The following is a 23,400-nucleotide window of genomic DNA, read 5'->3' on the forward strand; positions in this document are numbered from 1 at the left end:
ATCTTACTGCTCAAAATTCAAAATTGGCAGTTGTTGAAAATTTGCAACAAATTGTAGCTAATATCAAGCAACAGCTAGGGACCATGGAATCCAATCAAGCAAATGCTTTGTCTGTTTTTGCCACCCAGCTTCAAGAGATTGTGCAACAATACAAGAAACTTATTGTGGACATAAAAATCAAGCCAGGCCATGATGATGTTGTTAGGACCATCAATGAGCACCTTGAATCTGTAACAAGTAGATTGATCACAGCAGAAAAAGAAATAACAGGTATAATTGAGAATCCAAAACATACAGTAATTCTTGAATTGTACAGCATTCCCAACAAAGAATATGATTCTCCATTTACACCAGGTGGCAAGATATATATGCTGTCCCCTGTACAATTTTATTACCAGTTTTTTGTTGGGGGCACATTGAGACCAATCAAGATCAAATATTGGCATCAGCCACAGGCACACCACTACCCTACCTTATCAATAACAAATGCTGACAACAAAGTGAAAATCACCAGTGTAGAATTAGAGGATTTTACAGATCCCAATACATTAGAAACAGCATATGTTGAAGATGATGGCTCTTTGGAATTTAAAATACAAATAGGGGACAAATTATATTTAGAAAATCCTGTAGTATCAGCTGCTGAACACCCTATAGTTGCAATATTCTTGTTTACATATTATGTCTAGACAAATTATTGTTGATGAATTACACAGACAAGCCAGGCATAATTTTAAGAGACTCCCAGTAGTCACAAAGGGCATAGATGATTTATGGCAGAGCGACTTGATTGAGTTGTCAAGTGGACAGTTGAAAAACTTAGACAAAATCAACAAGGGCTACAAGTATCTACTCACTGTAATAGATACATTTTCAAAATTTGCCTGGGCTGTGCCACTCAAATCCAAGACTGGAAAATGTGTTACAGAAGCCCTCAGGACAATCATCAATCAGAGTGGAAGATCACCGCGCTATTTGCAAACAGATAATGGCAAAGAATTTTATAATTCTGTGTTCCAACAATTTATTAAAAGCCGGTCAATACAACATTATTCGAGTTACAGTGATCTCAAGGCCTCAATTGTAGAGAGATTCAACAGAACCCTAAAAAATCTTATGTATAAACAATTTACCCTCCAAGGTAATTATAAATGGATTAATATTCTTCCAGAACTTCTACATAAATATAACAATTCTGTCCATTCCACAATCAACATGAAACCCTCTGAAGTAACTTCATCTGATGAGCAAAAATTGATCAGCACTGTTTATTATCCTAGATACCAGCCAACAACAAGAAGGGCCAAATACAGGGTGGGTGATCAAGTAAGAATCAGCAAATATAAGCACTTATTCAAAAGAGGCTTTACAAGAAACTGGAGCACCGAATTATTTACAGTGGTTCAAGTTAAACCCGGGACCCTTAACACATATATAATAAAAGATCACCGAGGAGAAATTCTCAAAGGCAGGTTCTATGAACAAGAGCTCAGCAAAACTAAACAGCCTGACACATATCTCATAGAAAAAATCATCCGCAGAAAAGGCAACAAGTTATTTGTCAAATGGCTGGGTCATCCGGAAAACAGCTGGATCGATGCAGACAAAGTGATAATATGAGCACCTGGGATGTTATAAAAAGGCTGCCAGAACCTGAACAGCAGATTAAGAGAAATGGAAAATTGCTACCTGAAAATATTAGGTGTCTTATTGTTGGGCCATCGGCTTGTGGTAAAACTACACTAATGGTTGATAATTTTTTATTGGCACCCAACTGGTTAGACTGGAAAAACAGGCACTTGTATATCTTCTCTAAGAGCTTGGAACAATTAAAATATCAGCAGCTGATGAAGCTATATGATGGATTGGATATTGCCACTTTTGAACCAGATGTTAAGCCACTTCATGAATGTCTCGATAATTCTGTTGTTGTGTTTGATGACATTATACTGGATAATCAAAACAAGGTTAGAAATTTCTTTACACAGGGCCGACACAAAAACATTGATTGCTTCTACCTGGCACAGACTTTTTCTAAAATACCGAATCAGCTGATCCGAGACAACAGCAATTTTATATGTGTGTTTCATCAAGATCATACCAACCTCAAACACATACATGATGAATATGTAGGTGGGGACTTGAGCTACAATGATTTTTCCAAGTTTTGCAGTAGGTGCTGGAACCAGGACAGTTATGGGTTTGTCACAATTGATATGACAAGAACACCTAATAGTGGCAAATACAGAAATAAAATCAACGATTTTCTAGACGTTGAGACATAAATAAATAACCATGAAACGACCAATCATTGATGATCTTAAGTTAAGAGATTATCTTGTAAAAAGATTTAAGGGATGGAAATCAGAGAACCGTGGAATTTATGAAAAACACAAACAAGCAGAACAGCCTGTCATTGATGCTATTAATAATTTAGGTAAGAATATCAAAACTGTTACAGAGCAGAATCAAAATTTGATCACAGAGCTTGTACCTGCAGCTGCTAGGAACATATTAGATTATCCATTCACCCCACTTTCCAGTATTCATACACCTAGTCCTGTTGCTCCTAGAAGAATTGAAGCTACTCAGGATCCTATTGAATTGGGTCTTCTTGCTCAAAAATATTTAACCACACCTAAAGACAACAAAGATGAGGTCTTTGGCTTATATGCTGACACAGAGCTTGATGGCAGCATCATACACAGAATTGGCAATTTCAGAGTAACTTTTATGGGGGATGATCTGATTGTTTATTCAGAATCTCGTCTCGGAGAAAAAGGTGCTTTTGTTAAGTACCCCGGCACACCTGGGTTGTGGGAACTGATGACTAGGAAAAGGCCTGGCAGCTATACAGATCAAGATTATGAACATTACAAAGAAATATTAATAAAATCAGATGCTCTGTACCAGAACAATGATCCCACACAAAAAAGAGTCAAGTCTAGCAGTGGGGCAAAATACAATAATTTAATCAAGCCCATATGGTCACAGATCAAGACTGGCAGTGGAATCAAACAATACAACACCCTGCCTAAAGAATTTGTGTGGGTTGATGATGTCAGGAAACTTGTGGATAGGTTATTGGTAATAGCTGGGGAGGAAAATGCTGGCAACCACAATTTTTACAATGAAAAGGTTGGAATTATGGACATGATAAGCACAAAATTGTCTAATTTTATAGTGAATGACCCTAAGGGCATTGGATATCTCATAAAAATTATTAATACTCTACCACCTAAATTTTGGAATATTTCGGAGGGTCGGGGCCTGGTTAATGACATTATAAACAAGCTGCCATTTGAACTACACATTCCAGGCTATCAGTATTGTGGTCCAGGCACAAAATTGGAGCATAGATTAAACAGAGGTGATCCTGGTGTAAATCCCCTAGATGCTGCTTGTAGAGACCATGACATAGCATACAACACACATACTGATCTTGACAAGAGACATGTTGCAGACAAGAAATTAGAAGAGGCTGCATTTGGTAGATTTGTAAGCAAAGATGCTTCTTTAAGTGAAAAAATAGCAGCATTGGGGACCACCATAGCTATGAGCACCAAACAAAAACTGGGGTGGGGGCTGTGAATATGTATATAATAAACCTAGGATGAAGGCCAAGGGTGTTATGTATCAAATGCCTTATGCAGGTCTCAAATCTCTTAAAACTATTGATAGTCTCTTGACCAAAAAGCAGCGCATTGTTAATTTGGATGAGTACAAAAATCAGGGCACTCACTGGATTTGTTATCTTAAATATTTAAACAATGAGGCATTTGTATTTGATTCATTTGGACGTGTTCCACCTGAAAATTTAGTAAAATATTTAAAATCAGCTAATCTTTATTACAATAGTGCCCGTGTTCAAAACTTCAAAGATGTTAATTGCGGACATTTGTGTTTATCTGTTCTCAGATATATGTCTCAAATAAATAAACCATCAATTGAAAATTTTCAAAAGGCCTTGTGGTATTTGAAACATCATGGGGGTATTCCATCTCACCAGCCAAAATTCAATATTGAAACTCAAATTGCATGATGACATAGTGTATCCCAAAACAATAGCTCTCAGAGCATTTTACGGCATGTACCTAATCCCTAATATTACACACCACAACAACAAAATTGCAGTAGGGGATCAAAAAATTGTCATCACTCCAGGGCAATATAATCTGTCCACTCTAAATGCTCAATTACCCAGAGGTGTAGTATTAACTCAAAATTCTGTCACTCACAGAGTAGAGATTGTATCTGCTACAGAAACAGTGACCTGGGTACTATAGGAGAGCTGTTAGGATTTGAGAACAACACAAAACTTGAACCGGCCATCAAACACACTGCTATGAATATACCTAAATTCTTAGCCATAGAGACTCTGAATATTCACTGTAATGTGGCCGAGGGTATGATCACCAAATCAAATGGCATAGGCACTCACAAACAAACTGGCATCATTGCAACATTCAAACCTAATTCCGAATTCATGGAGCCCATCATCTACAATCCATCCCCAACATTATATTTTCCTGTGTGCCATAATAGAATAGATTACATTGAGTTGATGGTCACTAATGAAAAAGAAGAATTAGTTGATTTTGCTGGAGCCACAACAACTGCAATCATAGAGATTAACATTTAAATAAAAATACATACAATGGAAAATATTGAGAGTTATGAGCTACAATCATTCCCCCCAAACAGGAGGACATTTGCAAATTTAAATCAACCCAACACAGAGATTGAGGTTGATCTTGATGTAGGGGATGGATTTATACACCCCCACAGAGCAGATCTATACATCAAATTTGATGTTGTAAAGCTCGATGGAACAGATTATCCGGCAAATTCAAATATAAGATTGGTTGATAATTTTGTACCGCATCTGTTCTCTGAAATTGAGATCAGAAAGCATGGCGTTGTTATAAACAGAGTAGAATATCCCGGCATTACCTCCACAGCTTTGGCCACACTAAAATTATCCAAAACCGAAGCTTCTTACTACAAAATAGGTGGATTTGAAGCTGGTGATAAGATATTAACCAAGAACCACACAGTGCTGTTCCCCATGCGCCTGTTGCCAGGATTCTTCTCAGATTACAAAGATATTATGTGGAAGGGTGGTTTAAGAATTACATTTAGAAGAGCTGCAAATGATAACAATGCTTTGATGAGGTACAGCACATTAAACCCTACAGGAGAAGCTCTGCCCAATACCCTACCTGATGAAGGCAAATGCATTATTCAGACTATGGAGCTAAGAATCCCAGTTGTTGAATATGAGGCCAGTTATGCTCTTAAACACAAAGCAGATATAATAAAAAATCCACAGATTCCTCTGCAATTTTATACATATCAATGCGTACAGAAGCCTGCCACTGGCACATATTATGAGTTTGATGCTACAAATTCATTCTCCAGCATACAATACGACATGCCTGATTTTGTGGTGGTACTGTTTCAGACTGGGAGACACAACAATCAGGAAAAAAATTCAAGTAAATTTGATAGCTGCAACATCAAGAACATATATCTTAAAAATGGTAGAAATGAGGTATTTCCTAGAGAAAATTATAATTTAGACATGTCCAAGGATGATTTTCTCAAATTATATGAAGCTTTTTCTTCCTTCAAGCGCGTCACTACTGGCAATACTGACATGTATTACACACCAGATGAATTCAAGACACGGAGACCCATGTTTGTAATTAACACTTCAAAAAGGAAACAAGTTGTGGTTAATGACAGGACAAACATTAAAATTATCTGTGAATTCCACGAGGCTTTACCTGAAGACACCATTTGTAGTGTCATTCTCATAGGTGAAAAATCATATGTTTATGATGTAAGAAATGAGCGGGTCACAGAGCAGTTCTAGAGGCCCCATTCAAACACAGAGGCCCTTTGGATATAAAACAACACTTTACCGTCAGAAAATATATTACCTACCCATTTTATACCACCCCTGCTCGTAGCAGATACCTACCCAAAACACAACACATCTGCCAAAAGCTGAAATACAGAAATATTGCAATAATTATTCTGTAAGTTACAGACTTGTGTACAACAAGACCAAGCCTAAATACAATTCAGTTTGCATGACAATATCCGAGAAGGAATTTCCTCAATATGATGGATGGTCCCTGAAAGGGTGCATAGTGTAGATAAGAATTTCTCTTTGAGTTCCATGACAAATGACATGTAATTTCCCTCGGAAAAGGCACAGTACAGGTAATATCAACAGATATAATCACTCAGGCATACAGAAAGAAGGCAATTACTCTTTGATGATGAATAACTCTAAAAAGACGCAGTGTAGATTATATCTGTTGGCATACAACTCCCGGGCAAGCATAATTAATTGTTGGCCGAAACATGGGACTGATCAAAAGATTGGAAAGAACATGCGAACAATTAATTATGTTTACTTGACCTCCAATCTATTGTATTGATCAGGCAGTTTTGCCCGTATTGTTGAGCTGATATTTTACCCAGATAACAAAACTCTGGTGATTCTTAATAGAGAATAATTTTGCTCTGTTGTATAACATTTTTTACCAAATTTAAGATCTGGGAGCTATCAACTAGCAGTATTTATTCTCAAAATCTCACATATGGAATGCCACATCTATCAGGACTCGAACCCAGAGCCCCTTGTTTACAAAACTACAATATTAACATTTTGCCATCAGATTTTATGAGGACTCAAACCCGAACCTTTTGATTACAAGGCAATAAAAACCATGTACCACACTCCACTCGGTCTCAGAACCCAATAGATATCAATTCAAGATTCCTGGGATTTTGACAGAAAAACATACTATAAGCAATAAGATGATAAGAGAACTTGCCATTGTTTTAAGTATAGCAAATCTGCATGAAAAGGGCTCTTCCTTTCTGAAAAATTCCCGAGGGCATTTTTCCAAAATTCTTGGGTTAGACTAGGGTTCCACACTAGAGCAAAAAACTCATGTAGGCATGTTGAGCTTGATTTAAGTATAGCAAATCTGCTGGAGAGAAGCTCTTCCTTTCTCGAGTTTATAGTATCATAAATACAACTACTAACAAGAGCAACAAGTACCTCCTCACCGTCATAGACTAACTAACTAACTAACTAACTAACTCTCTAGCCTTCTTAAACCCGAAGGTTCATGGCTGCAGCAACACAGGCCTTCCATTTTTCCCTATCTTGAGCAAGATCTATATACTCTTTTCCATCCCTACCAATTTCCCTTAGGTCCATCTCAACGTTGTCCCTCCATCCTCGTCTTGGCCTTCCTACAGGTCTCTTACCATCAGGTTTCCCAACAAGAATCCTGTAAACTCCTCTTTCCTCTCCCACTCGTGCCACATGGCCTGCCCACCTAAGTCTTCTTGATTTAATTATTCTAATAATATCTGGACATGAATACAAATTATGTAGTTCTAAATTATGTAACCTTCTCCACTCACCTGTCTCCTCATCCCTTTTAGGTCCAAAGATTTTCCTAAGGATCTTATTTTCAAATACTCTCAATTTATGTTCCTCTTTCAATGTAAGGGACCAAGTTTCACATCCATATAATACTACAGGCAAAATTACGGTTTTGTATATTTTAACTTTTAGTTTCTTAGATATTAAACGAGAAGACAAAAGTTTATGAAGAGAGAAGTAACATGCATATCCTGAATTAAGCCTACTTTTTATTTCCTCTTTAATATAATTTTCATTTGTTAATATTACTCCTAAGTATTTGAATTTGGAAACTGGTTCAAACGAGTTGTTATCAATAATTAGATTTTGATTATTACCTAACACTTGGTTTCGGCCTGTAAGCATATATTTAGTTTTCTCTTTGTTAACTTCCAAACCTATCTCTTTAGCAGTTTTGAAAAATATTTTAGCATTATTCTTAATTGTATTCACATCATCCCCCAGTAAGTCTACATCATCTGCATATGCTAACAACTGAGTCACACCATTTAATTTTAGTCCTTCTTTAGTTTCTTTTACCTTCCTAACAGCATATTCTAAGGCAAAATTAAAGAGCAATTGAGATAATGCATCTCCTTGTTTTAACCCATTATGAATTGTAAATTTGTCAGACATATTAATACCCACACGAATTTTACTTTCTGTTTCACTGGTGCATATTTTTAGCATACTAACAAGCTTCTTAGGTATTCCAAACTCTACTAATATATTATATAATTTATCTCTTTTGACCGAATCATATGCTTTTTTGAAATCAATGAATAGCTGATGGACATTTTGATTATATTCCCACTTTTTTTCAAGTGTCTGTCTGATGTGAAAAATTTGATCTGTAGTTGATCTGTTACGTTTAAATCCACATTGATAATCACCTATAATTTCATTAGCATATGGGGTTAGTCTTGTTAAAAGAATGTTAGACAATATTTTGTATGTTGTTGAGAGTAGAGAAATTCCACGGTAATTATTGCAGTTCATTTTATCACCTTTTTTAAACACAGGAACAATTATGGATTCTTTCCACTGTTGAGGGATTTCTTCTTTATTCCATATTAAACAAATTAATTTATGAATTTGACATATTAATGAATTTCCACCATATTTAATTAACTCAGCTGGTATTAAATCAATGCCAGGTGCTTTGTTATTCTCTAGCCTTTTAATAGCATCTTTAACTTCAGTCAAGTTAGGTTCTGGAACTAAAGGTTCTGCTGTGTGTACTTCATTTACTTCTGATTTATCTCCTACATGGATATTTAAAAGGTCATTAAAGTAGTTCTTCCATCTATTTAGAATATCGCTTGGGTCAGCTAGAAAATCACCGTCTTTATCTTTTATCAAGTTTACTTTAGGTTGCCACCCCTTTCTAAACTCATTTACACCTTTATATAAATCTCTGATATTTTTATTTTTGCTGTTTGTTTCAATTTCGTTAATTTTACTTTTCAAGTAATCTCTTTTCTTACTTCTAAACGTGCGGTTAACTTCTCGCTTTATTATATTATAATTGTTTAGATTTATATCATCAGAGTTATTTAACCACCTAAGTCTAGCCTGATTTCTTATTTCTATTAGATTATGACATTCATTATCAAACCATGGCTTACTTTTTCTTGGTTTATGTTATCCTATACTTTCTTTAGCTGCTGATTCTATTGCATTACGTATGTGCTCCCAATATTTATTTACGTCTGTTTCATTTATATTTTCATCATCATTTAAATCCTGCAAAACATCAAATCTATTTGACAGTTTAATTTGGTAATCTTTCTTAATTCTTTCATCAGTAAACTTTCCTGTATCAAATTTTAGAACTTTTAGATTTTGTTGCTTATGATTTATCACTGAGAGTCTTTCTCTTAATTTAGCAATTACTAAATAATGATCGCTGGCACAGTCAGCACCTCTATGTGTACGAACGTCAATTATACTAGTATGCCTTCTCTTATCAATGAGAAAATGATCTATCTGATTATGAGTTTTACCATCTGGAGAAGACCAGGTATATTTATGGATATCTTTATGTTTAAAAGTGGTACTTTTCACAATTAAATTCTTTGAGGTTGCAAAAGTAATCAATCTTATACCATTATCATTACTTAATTCATGAAGACTTTCTTTACCAATCGTGGGTTTAAATGTCTCTTCTTTGCCAATCTGTGCATTACAGTCACCTAACAGAATTTTCGTATCATACTGAGAAAATTTATCAAAGACCTGTTCTAACTCTGTATAAAAATCATCTTTAGTATTGTCATCTTTAACTTCCGTTGGTGCATGTATGTTTATTAAAATAATTTTACACCACCTACCCTCTAAAACTGCATATGATATCCTATCATTAATAAATTCTACTGTTTTAAGAGCCGAGATAATTCTATTATTTATGAAAAAGCCTGTTCCAAAATTATGTTTTTCAGTACCACCATAGAAAAAAGTATAATTTTTAGTTTTACAATTCCCTTCTCCTGGCCACCTAACTTCCTGGACAGCTACTACATCTAATTTATACTTAACTATCTCATTAACTGTACACTGAAATGCCCCAGGCCGGTAAAGGCTCAGAACATTCCAGGTGCCTAATTTAATATCCTTATTCCTAATGTAGATATTATCCTTAGTCCAGGTACCTCCCAAAGTAGTCCCCACCCGGAGATCCGAACGGGGGACTATTTTACCTCCGGAATATTTTACCTTGGGAACATCCATGGCCTTATATTGCTGTTTCTTGACATGTCTTTTTACAGTGCAGAGTTGTCAGCTCTACGCCTAACCCCCAATATGAATGGAGGAACTACTACACAAGACAAACACAAACACATTAGACAGCACAATTACTATACAAGACGAACACAAACACATTAGACAGCATAACTACTACACAAGACACACACAAACACATCTCAACTCTAACACAATATAAACACAAACACACCACAACTACTACACAATATAAACACACCACAACTACTACACAAGACAAACACAAACAAATTACACAGCACAACTACTACGCAAACATACTAGACAGCACAACTACAACACAAGACACATACATACATACACACCACCGATACTACACAAGACAAACAGAGATACATTAGACAGCATAACTACTACACAAGATAAACACCAGCTAGCATTTTCATTACTCAGCATATTTTTTTTGGTAAGGATTATGTGTTCCTTAAATATATAGAACTTCATATGAAGAAACAAATGAAATTAAGTTGCCTTTTAAGGGCATATTTTGGGCATTTCTGCTTTTATGGATTTTCGGTCATAGTCAGCATATTTTCGCTTTTTCAAGAAATATGCACTCATTTTCAAAGTATTTTTTTGGGGGGGGGGACTGCAGGAAAATCTCTTTCATTTTTATATGAAAGTTTACAGAAAGTATTCATTGTGCATTGCAACTCAGGACCCATAAAGTGCATTAAGAGTAGTACATATGAGAAAATATCTCAGCAGATGTTAGATATTGATGGTTGAAATATTCCAGTTTTGAGGGCGTATTTTTCAAATTATAGTGCATATTTTATAAAATTTTAGATCATAAGAGCATATTTTATTTTGCATATTTTGGTGATTTTCAGGTCATAAAAATCCTAGCCGTAATGATGAAATAGATGAAGAACAGCCATAGTTCAAATTTTCACCACCAGGTGGAAATGTGGCGCTGAAATAGCAACAACCAGAAGTCGGACATGCAATATGTTATTTTTAGTTTGTCAGACCAGCAGTGTTAACTGTGTGCCTTGCCGATCTCCGTGACAGAGTGGTTAGCACAGGCGCCAGGGGTCCCGGTTTCGAATCCCGGCATAGGTGTCCCTTCATCCATTTCATCATAGCATCACTCATCGGTCTTTATTTCTCGATTGGCAACGCTAAATAAAATTCAATGGAATCAAGCCACTTTTTTGATCACGGCCGAAGGTGGGATGTGATGTGATCAGCACCACGTCCCTGGCCGCCTTTACCCACCGGAGTTTCCTCCAGGTACCCACTTTATACGACGCTGGGTGGGCGCCGGAGCCGCTTGAACAGGTGCAAAAGGCTACTGGCAATGAAGAAGAGTTGTGAACTTATGAACTAGAGGGGACAGAAAGACAGAACCGAATCTAGGACAATTGCGATGGCGGACAATTGCAATGAAGCCAAAATCATGGACAATTGCGTTGATTTTGACGGTTGACATGTCCTTCCTGGACGTATGAACAGACTGCTGAAGTACACCATCCCGCCTGATAGATATGAATCTTGTTGCGAGGGATAGAAGTTACGAGATTAATGGAAGTTGATGTGATAAATTTTGTGCTGCTGCTACTATGACTTTTAGTGCATTTCGTTATGATGTAAAATGTTTTTAATTGTATAATCAAGATAAATAGATTCTGAATCTAGTTCTTAACACGTAAGTCCTGAGTTTTGTTCATTTACTGCAAATCTTAATGTTTTCCCGTGCCCTGGGAGGTATCACGCGTATACCAATATACAGTCTCATGTTGCTCATTCTCAATTTGTATTGAGATAAATCTATTAATAATATCCTATGGTTCACTCTGGCACGACCGTGTCACGGTGAAGGTCATTTTTCAAATTAATGGTAGGACCATTGCGACAATCAGGACCTAACCTAACCAAAGGCGCCACAGAACTAATAATGCTGTAGAGGGTTGGAACAACAAAATAAATAGGTGGCTTTGAAGACCGCATCCAAAAATTCATGTCGTTCTGGCCTGCCTCAAGAGCCAAGCAGAAGGCACCAACATCAAGCACATGCGGATAGAAGGTCAGAAAAGGAAGAAGCGTGACATTAAATACGACGAGAAGTGTATTCGCACATATGAGGCAACGGGTGACTTCAAGAGGTGTCTGCTGGCTCTAGCCCATGTTCAAAAACTTGATTGAACCAAATTCCCAACCAAAAATATCAATATTTCACATAAATATATTGTAACAGGTATTGTACGGGGTGTTAAGTCACCCTTCAATTTGATAGAAGTTTAAAATGTCATCGCAATCATAGGCGCCGACTCCATGGTGCTTAGGTGGGGGATCGAGCCCCCCCCAATGTTAACGATGTGGGGGCAGAGCCCCCAAATGATTTTGCTTTAGAGGATCTAATGTATTATTTTGCTTCTCTTGTAAAGTTTACTCTGAATTGTGCCACATGAACTTAACTTAAATACACATTTGAAATGTTCTAGACCATTAACTTGGGGGGGGGGGGCTATGACCAGAGACAGCAAAACACATGACTTATTACTATATATTAAGTATGTAATTATGAGTATTGTTAGAATCTTTACTAAAAAGAGTTTCAAAAGACGATGTGCATGAACTAGGGTAGTGGATGGGACGTTTGAGCTACAAATGTCTCTCACATGACATTCAGAACGAGATCATTGATATATTAGGGAGATCCGTCATAGACACATTTTCGAAATTCGCATGGGCTCTACCTTTGAAGGCGAAAACGGGAACATGCGTCACGGAAGCATTCAAGACAATTTTTCGCGAAAGCAAGAGACGACGTCGGTTTTTGCACACGGACAACGGTAAAGAATTTTACAACGCCGTATTCCAAAAGTTTATTCAAAAACATGACATTCGACATTATTCGACCTTCAGTCACATCAAAGCCAGCATCGTGGAAAGATTTAATCGAACCTTGAAAACACATATGTGGGAACGATTCACGCTTCGGGGAAATTACAAATGGATCGACATCCTGCCGGAACTCGTCAACACCTATAATGATACGGTACACAGAACGATAGGCATGAAGCCAGCTGATGTTACGAAATCTGACGAGCAGCGTTTAATTTCGACATTTTACTGTCCAAAGTACACTCCCACGACTACCAAGAAATCAAAATTCAAAATTGGAGACCAGGTGAGAATCAGCAAATTCAAACGCACCTTCGAGAAGGGATTTACAAAAAATTGGAGCACGGAACTTTTTACGGTGGTTCGAGTTCTACCCGGAAACCGACACACGTATATAATAAAAGATAGTAGCGGCGAGATTTTGAAAGGAAGATTTTACGAAGAGGAACTCTCTAAAACGAAACACCCCGACACGTACCTCATCGAGAAAGTATTGCGTAGGAAAGGTGACAAACTTTTGGTGAAATGGCTGGGACTTCCGGAAAAGAGTTGGATCGACGCGAACGAAGTGATCTTGTGAGTACGTGGAACGTGGTGAAGCGTCTACCGGATTCGGAAAGTCAAACGAAAAAAAAGAACGGCGAGTTGCTTCCCGACAGCATCCGCTGTCTAATCGTAGGTCCTTCAGGATGTGGGAAAACGACACTGCTCGTGGACAATTTTCTCCTCGCACCGAATTGGTTAGATTGGAAGAACAGGCACCTGTACGTGTTCTCGAAAAGTTTGGAGCAATCCAAATACTAGCAACTGATGAAACTGTACGATGGTCTGGACATTGCAACGTTCGCCTCGGAAATAAAACCACTCGACGATTGTCGTGAAAATTCAGTCGTCGTGTTCGACGACGTCATCCTGGAAAATCAAAATGAAATTCGCAACTTTTTCACGCAAGGTCGTCACAAAGGAATGGATTGCTACTACCTAGCTCAAACGTTTTCCAAAATTCCAAAACAGTTACTACGCGACAACGCTAATTTCATATGTTTGTTTCGTCAAGATCACACCAACCTCAAGCACGCGTACGATGACTACGTAGGCGGAGACATGAACAACAATCAATTTTCGGAACGCTGTTGCTCTTCTTGCTGGAACAGTAACGATTTCGGATTCGCGACGATCGACATGACGAGGAAAACCAACGACGGAAAATACAGAAACAAAATCAACGACTTTCTAAACGTTGCAACGTTGTGAGAAACAACGTGTATAAATAAACGTTATGACGAAACGAAAAATCGAAGACAAAAATCTTAAGCTTCGCGATTACCTCGCGTAACGCTTCAAAGGTTGGAAATCCGAGAATCGCGGATCCTACGAAGAGAAGAAACGTCAGGATCAACCTGTGATCGATGCCATCAGCGGTCTAGGTAAAGAAATTAAAATTGTCACGGAACAAAATAAAAATTTGATCAACGAACTCGTACCACTTGCAGCTAAAAGTTACACTGTACCCACGCCCATTTCGAGCATTCCTTCGACACCGTTCGAACTGAAGGATGTACCGGCACGACGTCGAGCCATAGGTAGCACGTCTTCGGATAAAAAAAGTTGGGACCTTTGGCACAAGACTACCTGAGCACGGGGAAGTTCGACAAGGACGAAGTGTTCGGATTGTATCCCAGCATGGAAACCAACGAAGGCGGTGGTGTCGTGTGGAAGATTGGAAAATCGAAGGTGACCTTCGAAGGCAACGACATTAAAGTTAATTTAGGCGAGAAGGATAGTTGGACCAGGTATCCGGGTACAGTGGGACAGTGGGAACTCGTTGCCAAAAAGCAGCCGAAAGATTACACCGACGAAGATTACCAGAGTTACAGGGAAATTCTGATCATAACGGATGCCATGTATCAGAACAACGATGCCTCGCAGAATAGGGTGAAATCGAGCAGTGGCGAGAAGTACAGGAATCTCATCAAACCGATTTGGAACGGGGTCAAAAACAGGCAGCGGCGTCAAACGCTACAACACGTTACCCAAAGAATTCGTTTGGGTGGACGACGTGAGGAAACTCGTGGACCGATTGTTGGTGATAGCCGGCGAAGAGAATGCAGGCAATCGTAATTTCTACAACGAGAAGGTTGGCATCGTGGACATGATCAGCACGAAACTTTCCAACTTCATCGTGAACGACGACAAGGGCATAGGTTACCTCATCAAAATTATCAACACGCTGCTTCCGAGATTCTGGAACGTGGCCGAAGGAAAGGGACTCGTCAACGACATCATCAACAAGTTACCTTTCGAGATGCATTTACCTGGCTACCAGTACTGCGGACCGGGTACCAAACTCGAGAAATGATTGGAGAGAGGAGACAAGGGTGTGAATCCGTTGGATGCGGCATGCAAAGATCACGACATCGCCTACAACACCACTCGCACCGATCTGGATGCACGTCACGAAGCAGACAGAAAGTTAGAGCACGCAGCTTTCGAAAGATTCGTTAGCAGAGACGCATCGCTGGGTGAACGGGTCGCCGCACTGGGCACCACCATCGCCATGAACACGAAACAAAATGTTGGGTGGGGTATATAAATAACATAGAGTAAAAAATAAATAAATAATAACAACATGTCTCGTATAACTGATTTGCCGCCCGAGCTGCTATGTAAAATATTTAAACACGCAGTAAACGGAGATTGTGAGGATGTAGGGAAACTTGTAATCATAGCAAGAACGACGCCGAAATTTCGCATCCCTTGTGAAATGGTTCTCAAGGACCATCTTCGGGAGATCAGCGGTCTGAGGTGCGGTGATCTCAACACTCTTCTTTCGGCCGCACGGAAAAAATTAAACGATAGGATGGACACGGATGATTGGTGCAAGTCTGAACAGAAGGCGGCAGATATTGTAACGCACGTCATCTCGTTTTCCGAAGCAAAAGCTTTCTTCCTCTTACACACACTGTAAAAAAATAATAATATACGTGTCAAAAAAATGTACGTGTCAAAAAAAATGTACGTCAAAAAAATATGAGACAAAAAAATCTACGTCAAAAAAAATGTAGATGTCAAAAAAAAAATGCCATGGAAAAATTTTTTATCGTCAAAAAAAATTTGTCTCGTCAAAAAAAAGTTGACGTGGACATCGTCAGAAAAAAAATTGTCTTATCGTAAAAATTTTGTATCGTCAAAATAATTTGTCACGCCAAAAAAAAAGTTGCCGTGGAAAAATTATTACCGTCAGAAAAAAAAAGTTGCCTTATCGTAAAATTTTTTTATCGTCAAAAAAAATTTGTCCCGTCAAAAAAAGTTGACGTGGAAAAATTATTACCGTCAGAAAAAAAAGTTGCCTTATCGTAAAATTTTTTTATCGTCAAAAAAAAATTGTCTCGTCAAAAATTATTACCGTCAGAAAAAAAGTTGCCTTATCGTAAAAAATTTTTATCGTCAAAAAAAATTTGTCTCGTCAAAAAAAGTTGACGTGGAAAAATTATTACCGTCAGAAAAAAAGTTGCCTTATCGTAAAAAAATTTTATTGTCAAAAAAAATTTGTCTCGTCAAAAAAAAAGTTGACGTGGAAAAATTATTACCGTCAGAAAAAAAAAGTTGTCAAAAAAATGTACAAGTAAAAAAAAAACTTGATATATAAATAACACACATAGTGAAAAAAATCTACGAGATCAAAAAAAAATTCTTCGGTATATATAAATAACACACATTGTGAAAAATTAAAATTCTCTAACACACACACCCTGAAATTTCTCTTCGATATGACGACTGAAAAAATGAGTGATCTCCAAGCATTAAAACAAATGCTAAATTTGTCAGTCGAGTATGTAAAAATTCAGGAATTGGAAGTCGACAAACCTTACACGATAACTTCCGGTTCAACCGTTTCTACCCAGTATGGTCCCAAAGTGCATCTGTTGCTCAACGGACAATTCAGTCTATTTTTACCAGATCGATACGCTATCATGTTATCCGACGAGAAGCTATCTATTTTAATCGAGAACAAAACTCGAATCGTGTACAAGGGTACAAAGGAACTTCTTGGTAAGAAAACAAAGCACGTAATAGAATTTGTTTAATCACGGACACCCCAACCCCCGGAATATATATATAAAATAACATACCATAAAAAAAATAACAACTTGTATAACTCAACTTCCTCCCGAAGTGTTGCACAAAATATTTACGTTCACGTTCGACGGGGATGTAACTAAACTCAAAGACTTGTGTAAAGTAACGCCAGAATTTCGTTCACCGTGCAAAATGATTTTCATGGATCACCTCCGAGAAATAAGCGGAATGAAAAAAAAATATTCCGATCCCCAGAGACTCTCTTTCGAGCCGCAAACAAAAAAAATGACGATAGGTTAGACGAGCTGCACGAGTGGAGGCAGGGGAGAAGAAGATTTACCGAAGACTGGTACGCGTCGAACATTGAAACTGTCGATCTTGTAAACCACATGATAGCATTAGGCGAAGCAAAAACTTTTTTTCTTTCCCAGAATACATATATATAAATAACACATCGCCACAGTTGTTTTGAGTGAGACGATATAAATAACACATACCTTGAAAAAAAAATTACACAAGACAAAAAAAATCTCAGAACATTTATATATATAAATAACATACCGTGAAAAAAAACAAAAAAACATGAAGCCCAAGGTTGTCGTGTACCAGATACCATACTCCAATCTGAAAAATCTAGGTGCCCTCGATGGCTTACTCACCAAGAAACAACGCGAGAAGAAACGTTCTTGCTTGACGAAAGGACACGGAATGAAATTACTTCTCAGCACACCTCAATTGAGACGCTTGCAGCGTTCGCGGAAACAGCAAAAGATCGGAGGTTTCATATTCAGCATCCCGGCCATCCAGGCAGCATTGGGGGCCGTGGGAAGTTTGGCTGGGGCTAGCGCCGCCATCGCGAAAACCGTCATCGACTCGAAGAAGAACAAGGCGGAATTGGAAGAACAGAAACGTCACAACCTGGCCATAGAGAAGAAAGTAGGGAAGGGCGTAATGAAAAAGTTTGAAAAAAAGAAACAGCACTCACCAACCGAGACATTGAATCTCTGATCGAACCATTACAAATCAAACACTTCAGAGGAGTTTTCATGTCCGACTCGTTACCTTCAACCGTTAAAAAAAGAGAATGTGGAGTAGTCAACTTGGACGGTCAAGAAAATCCAGGCACGCATTGGATATGTTACCACAAAAATGATGATAAAGCATTCGTTTTCGATTCTTTCGGAGGCGTTCCACCTACAAATTTAGTTCATTATCTGAAAACAAACAATCCTATATACTACAACAACGAACGCATTCAAAATTTCGGAGACGAGAACTGCGGTCATCTCTGCCTCTCCATGCTCGCGTTTCTCTCTAAAATAAATAACCCTACGATCGAAGATTTCCAGAAAGCATTGTGGAACCTTAAACACGATGGGCGTGTTCCATCTCACGAGCGAACCTTCGATCTTGAAACTCACGCTGCACGACGACATCGTCTATCCTAAATCCGTAGCTCTGCGTGCATTCTACAGCATGTACCTCATACCTAACGTCACCCAGCACAACAACAAAATTAGCGTCGGAAGCGAACATATCGTCGTCACGCCAGGCCAATACAATCTTTCCACTTTGCAAGCTCAGTTACCCAAAGGCACGTACCTTTCTCAAAATTCGGTCACGCACAGAGTGGAAATCGTATCGGCGACGGAGACCGTGGACCTGGGCACCATGGGAGAACTTTTAGGTTTCGAGAACGACACAATACTCGAAGCTGGCATCAAGCACACGGCAGCAAACATTCCTAAATTTCTAGCCATCGAAACTTTGAACGTACACTGCAACGTAGCGGAAGGCATGATCACGAAATCCTCGGACGGGGGGTTGCTGGGAAGTCACAAGCAGACGGGAATCATAGCCACGTTCAAACCCAGTTCCGAATTCATGGAACCGATCATCTACACACCCTCTTCGCCGATCTATTTTCCAGTATGTCGCAACCGCATAGACGACATAGAGTTGGTGGTCACGAACGAGAAAGGAGAGGTGGTGGATTTCGCAGGTGCAACGACCACTGCCATCGTGGAGATCAACGTATAATAAATAACACACATAGTGAAAAAAAAATGGAGCAAATCGAAAGTTACGAATTGCAATCTTTCCCTCCCAACCGTCGCACGTTCGCCAATCTCAACGAAGCGAACAGGGAGATAGAATACGACGTGGACGTAGGGGACGGGTTCGTTCATCCTCACAGAGCGGACTTCTACCTTCAATTCGACGTGGTGAAGAAAGAAAGCGGAGACGCCTTCCCCGCAGCAGCAAATTTGATACTCGTGGACAACTTCGTGCCTCACCTGTTCTCGCAGGTGGAGGTGAGGAAACACGGTACCGTCATCGACAGAATCGATTATCCAGGCATCACGTCGACGGCGGTGGGAACGTTGAAATTATCCAAAACGGACGCGGCATACTATCAGGCGGGAGGGTTCGAAGCGGGGACCAAAATATCGACGAAAAGTCACACGGTGCTCTTTCCCATGCGTCTGCTGCCCGGTTTCTTCTCGGACTACAAGGAGATCATGTGGAAGGGAGGACTGAGGATCACGTTTCGAAGAGCGGCCAACGACAACGACGCACTGATGCGATACACCAACTTGAACGCCGACGGCACGCCGATAGCCAACACATTACCCGAAATAGCCAAGTGCGTCATCCGGAGCATGGAGTTGAGAATGCCGATCGTGGAATACGAAACGAACTACGCCCTCAAGTACAAAGCGGAGATCTTGAAAAGTCCGCAGGTACCGATTCACTTTCACGGTTACCAGTGCGTGCAGAAGTTGGCGTCGGGAAGTCACATGGAATTCGACGTGACGACGCAGTTCAACAACATACAGTTCGACATGCCAGATTTCGTCGTAGTGCTCTTTCAGACCGGGAGGGACAAGAATCAGGAAAAATATTCCAGCAAGTTCGACGACTGCAAGATCAAGAACGTTTATCTGAAGAACGGTAGGAACGAAGTGTTCCCGCGCGAGAATTACAACCTCGACATGACCAAAGATTTTTACCTCAAACTTTACGAAGCGTTTTCTGCTTACAAGCGCGTGACCGAGGGAAGCGTGGACGTGTACTACACGCCCAGCGAATTCAAAGCACGCAGACCCATGACCGTCATCAATACCACGAAAAGAAAGCAGGTGGTGGTCAACGATCGCACCAACATCAAGGTCGTCTGCGAGTTCCACGACGCGCTGCCTGCCGATACTCTGTGCAGCGTCATCCTGATTGCAGAGAAGTCTTTTGTGTATGATGTCAAGAATGAAAGAGTGACCGAACAGTTTTAAGTACAAGAAAAAAAATCACATAATTCTCAAAAAATTATACTGACCGTAGGTTCAAATATTAGATTAACCTGCAACGCAATGTTTAGGATGTACTGCGAGGAACACCTTCTTACATTTGTGAGAATAATCTGGAATAAAAAAATAATAAAAAAATTAATTTTGATGCATTTTAGAAATAAATCACACTTGAACGCCCAAAGGAACTTCCCCTTTGGCCCTGCGTGTGCCCCATATTCACCCCGTAGGGCGCGGCAGGGAGTTAGTCCCGCTAAAAATCCCAAACCTCCACCTGTTTTTTTTTTTTTTTTTGCATTTGAAGATAAACACCATTGTTCTAGTATCTTGGTTATATTAAATTAGAACATCTGTTACATGATTTTTTTTTTCATACATACATACATACTATTTACTACATTTGAGGCATATCTTACTAGTTTCTAGACGATGGTGGCCCCATGGGAGCGTGTGAATCCCACATTTCAGAACGCACCTCTTGTCGTCGCGTGCGTCCAGGGCAACCTTTCTCACCTGGTTGGTTGTCAACACATGGTCGACACTCTGGATGCGCTGCTCCACTCCTGGAATTGACCTCCTAGTTTGAAGGGTTTTGACGTAATCCTCGAACTTGAGGTACTCTTGGACGACCTGCCTGCCCACACCCTTAGCCTTTTTCGTGATGGATCCTTCTGCCCGAATAGCATAGGCTTTGGCGCGAAGACCGGCAAACTCGAGAATTACATCACCGTCCTTCTCGTCTTTGAGTTTGCCAGGCACCTTCTTGTTGCGAGCCAGGATTTTGTATCGGTTCGACTGGGGATAGCCCGAGGTGTCGAAGAGGTTAACCAAAGATGGAACTGTGGCTATATCCCCGTATGCGTCGGCTGTGCGGACGTGGTACACCAAGCTATCCGTGTCCGTGTAGAGTAGGCTGATATTGTCGTTATAGTGCTGGCGTAGTATCCCATAATATATTTGAAACATGTGCAGCTTGCTCAGGTCTAATACTGAGGCACCAACATAAATTGGCTTGTTGAGCATCACCTCGTTCTTCCTCATATGCACCAGAGCAAGCTGCTCATTATAAATGGTCCTCGATTTGAATAACGGGTTTGCTACGAGCCTGCGACATTGTGCTTTGTTTGATATTAGCCTCACATCTACACGATTTCGCACATTCTCCATAGTTTTCCCGAACACCGCATTGTTCATTAACTTGAAGAAATCGCGATCGAAATCAGAAGTGGCGACTGTGCGATGTTTGGTGTTGAGCTCGATGTATGGCCTCAACCATGGAGAATGCTCGAACATCAAAACTCGATGTACAATGCGGACGGTAACCCCTTGCTTCATCAACCACCGGAGGTTTTGGTAGTGCAGGACATAACGCTCTTTGGGCTCGAAGTCCATGACGAGATTTGCTTGGTTCGAGCCAGGCGGGCATTTGAATTCCGGGACTGGCGGAAGATCGCAGAACAAATCCTGCAGCTTCTCGGAGAACTCAAGGTCCACCTCAGCAAAAAATCCGCATTCCACATCGTCGAAACCTTCAACGTCAAATTTGGAGGGATCAGCCCACTCGAAGCCTCTAAAGGGGAATGGCTGCATCATGGAGTGTCCGTAGAGGTTATTGACGTCCGTGTACATGATGTAGCTGGACGGTTGTGAGGGGTCGTAACCGGTGGCCATGTGGTGATTGTTGGCGTGCGAGTGTCGCTGCGACACCTGGACCATTCCACCCCGCACGGCACGTTCTACAAACAGCATCATGTCCACGTCCGAAAGAAGCTCAAGCCTGACTTTCGTAACAAGAAGCATGGCCGACCATGCCAGTCCGGGAAGACTGTAGAAGTATGCAGGGTCCAGCCTGTAGATGGTCTTCGCAGTTGCACGAAACGCCTGGATCACATCAGCGAGCAGCGTCACATCAAATTTGAGGTACGCATCGTGGTAGTCCCCAAGATTTTGGCAATCCAGCTCGCGCCACATGGAGTGAGCATGGTTATAGTCATCCTCAGAGATGCCCGAGCCTCGCAGCTTGCTATAGAAGTTTGCTCGAGGAGGTAGCTACGTCTCCGCGAACTTGGTAGGGTCTGTGACGTATTCGTAGGGGTAGACCCCCTTACGCCTGAAGAAACCGGCGTCCAAGTTCGGAAAATTCGCAGAGGTGATGAGTATTTGCTCGTCGCTAAGCTTTTTCGCCAGGGAATCGAGGCTGGCCGGGAGGAACCTCAGGGAGTCGAGGAAGCGAAGCTCGACGGTAGAGCGTGATCCTGGGATTCGAACCCACTTGCTCAAGCTAATGTAACGCTCCTCGTTCTGCGCCAGGACGTTGATTCGCATGTCGTCGTACCCAAAGTGAGGCACCAGATGGTGGAAGTCGTATCCCGAGCCATTGTGAAAAAACACAGGGATGAAGCGCGGGTCCCGGGCCATGAGGTTGCATCCGTTGCACCAAGGACCAACATACCTACCGTTAAAGTGATCGTGGTGTTGGACTTTACGGTTGTTGGCGGTGTACTCCTCGACGCAGACAGGGCAAGCGATGGCCTCGTCGTGTCTACGTTGATCGTCGGGGGACAGTGGGAGCATAGACTTGGGGGCCAACAGTACCTTCCCTATCTCGTTGGCTTCCACAACCATCCTGTCTAGAAAATGTTTAACTGCGTCGGGACCGCGATACACGTAGGGCTCGGGGGCAACACGTCGGTCTCGCCGCACCACAACGTATGCGAAACTGGATGCCTCGTGGAGTTGGTAAGGTGTGGTGGAGGAAACTTCGGGGTCGGGATCGCAAGTGGACAGGGGTTTGAGGAAGGCCTCGAAATCCGCGATGATGATAGCGGGGTGCTCTACCATGGCACCGTGCATGTGGAAACGCTCCACGGTGCCAGGTTTGGGCAAGACTGCCACCCCAGGCTCGTTGGCATTGCAATAAAGTTTGTG

This window comes from Lepisma saccharinum, chromosome 28 (assembly GCF_977018435.1).
Source record: "Lepisma saccharinum chromosome 28, izLepSacc3.1, whole genome shotgun sequence".
Lineage (NCBI taxonomy): Eukaryota > Metazoa > Arthropoda > Insecta > Zygentoma > Lepismatidae > Lepisma > Lepisma saccharinum.